This window comes from Neomonachus schauinslandi, chromosome 13 (assembly GCF_002201575.2).
Source record: "Neomonachus schauinslandi chromosome 13, ASM220157v2, whole genome shotgun sequence".
Classification (NCBI taxonomy): Eukaryota; Metazoa; Chordata; class Mammalia; order Carnivora; family Phocidae; genus Neomonachus; species Neomonachus schauinslandi.
This window is the reverse complement of record NC_058415.1, coordinates 30,818,173-30,820,983: the sequence shown is the minus strand read 5'-3', so window position 1 is coordinate 30,820,983 and position 2,811 is coordinate 30,818,173.

Genomic DNA, 2,811 nt, shown 5'->3' with positions numbered 1-2,811 from the left:
CTTGCGCACAAAACCCGTTCCCAGAGTGCTGCGCGGTAGGCGCATAACATTTAAGACTACATTTCCCATAAAACTTTGAGACAACAGGAAGTAATTTTAGAAGCGTTTCCTCCTCAAGTAGTGAGGTGAGACGTCACAATTGGATCTGACCTTTGGAAACTTTACCTGAATCCCCAGGTATTGTGGATTAGACTTTAACTTTATGGCATGACAACATGTTGCAAAGCATGGTTCTCGATTGGATCCTAGTTGGAAAAAAACAACAGTTGCAAGAGACTACAATTGGAGAAACGAATATAGACTAGGTATTAGAAATACAAAAGAGAATTACCATTACTTTGGTTAGTGTGATTAATATTTAGAGGATGGAGGAAATTGTTCTTATTTTTAAAGATACACACAGAATTATCATATGGAATTTGAGGGGCAGGACAGATGACCATAGGGGAAGGAGAAAAAAAAGAAGGGAGAGGGGGCAGACCACAGGAGACTCTTGAGTGTGGAGAGCAGATTGGGAGTTGCTGAGGGGAGGGCGAGGTGGGCTGGAGATGGCCGGGATGGGTGATGGGTGTTAGGGAGGGCACTGGATGTGATGAGCACTGGGTGTTGTGTGTGTGTGGGAGTGGGGTGGGTGTGGGTGGGTGATGAGTTACTAGATTCTACTCCTCAAACCGGTATTGCACTATATGTTGACTAACTGAAATTTAAATAAAAACTTAAAACCTTAAGAAAAAGAAATATTCGATTATTAAATCATATATAATTTACTTTCTAAAATTCAGCATAACAATTAGAAAAAGAAAATATGGCTAAGTTAAGAATTGTTAAAAACTGTAATACGTATATGATGTTCATTTTACTAGTATTCCGAATGTTTGACTTTATTTTTAACACATAGTAAAAATGGGAGCAACTGGTGGTGGTGGTGGTGGTGGGAAGAGGGTTAGGAAGAGTTTACTGCCCTTCCAGAAGTATACCTTTTAAAATCAAGTTTCCTGGGTACACACAAGTATCTCTTGTGAATACTGCTTGTGCAATATAACAAATACTAGAAAATGGAGCAAGCATTAACATAAGAGTCATATCTTGGCAGGGTTTATCTGGGGAGTAGAGGTGGGGTAAGTTAGCTGCTCAAAATTACACAAGTAATACATGAAAATACATATAACCCAAAATAAGAAAATTATTGTTATCAGTTTTGCAGTTCCACAAGTAAATTTTCTTTCAAAATTAATGCATGCACACCTCAGACGTTTTTTAACAAATTTGAGACCTAAGGACACGAAAAGAAATTTCCGGTAGACTTTTTAAGAGTAGTTTTAGGCTTATAAAATAATTGAGCAGAAAGTAGAGTTCCTATGTATCCCCTCTCATCACTCCACACACTGTACCCTCTATTATTAACATCTTACATTAGTGTAGTACATTTTCTACAATTAATGAATGATACAATATTACTACCTAAAGTCCACAGTTGACATCAGCAGTCACTTTTTGTGTTGTACAGTTCTATGGGTTTTGCCAAATGAATAATGTCATCCACTGTAATACCCACTATTACATTATCATAGCAGTCTCATAGCCCTAAAACATAAAGAACAGTTTTACTGCCCTAAGAATCTGTACTGTGTCTACTCAACTTCTTCCCTCTGGATTTCCCTTCCTGAACTCCTGGCATCCATTTTTTTTAAATTTTTTTTTTATTCTTTTTTTTTCTTTAAAAGATTTTATTTATTTATTTGACAGAGAGAGATACAGAGAGAGAGGGAACACAAGCAGAGGGAGTGGGAGAGGGAGAAGCAGGCTTCCCGCCAAGCAAGGAGCCCAATGCGGGGCTCGATCCCAGGACCCTGGGATCATGACCTGAGCCGAAGGCAGACGCTTAACGACTGAGCCACCCAGGCGCCCCTTTTTTTTTATTCTTATGTTAATCCCCATACATTACATCATTAGTTTTAGATGTAGTGTTCCATGATTCATTGTTTGTGCATAACACCCAGTGCTCCATGCAGAATGTGCCCTCCTCAATACCCACCACCGGGCTAACCCATCCTCCCACCCCCCTCCCCTCTAGAACCCTCAGTTTGTTTTTCAGAGTCCATCGTCTCTCATGGTTCGTCTACCCCTCCGATTTCCTCCGCTTCTTTCTTCCCCTCCTGCTACCTTCTTCTTCTTCTTTTTTTTTTTTTCTTAACATATATTGCATTATTTGTTTCAGAGGTACAGATCTGAGATTCAACAGTCTTGCACAATTCACAGCGCTTACCAGAGCACATACCCTCCCCAGTGTCTATCACCCAGTCACCCCATCCCTCCCACCCCACCCCCCACTCCAGCAACCCTCAGTTTGTTTCCTGAGATTAAGAATTCCTCATATCAGTGAGATCATATGATACATGTCTTTCTTTGTTTGACTTATTTCGCTCAACATAATACCCTCCAGTTCCATCCACATTGTTGCAAATGGCAAGATCTCATTCCTTTTGATGGCTGCCTAATATTCCATTGTATATATATACCACATCTTCTTTATCCATTCATCTGTCGATGGACATCTTGGCTCTTTCCACAGTTTGGCTATTGTGGACATTGCTGCTATAAACATCGGGGTGCACATACCCCTTCGGATCCCTACTTTTGTATCTTTGGGGTAAATACCCAGTAGTGCAATTGCTGGATCATATGGTAGCTCTATTTTCAACTTTTTGAGGAACCTCCATACTGTTTTCCAGAGTGGCTGCACCAGCTTGCATTCCCACCAATAGTGTAGGAGGGTTCCCCTTTCTCCGCATCCCCACCAACATCTGTCGT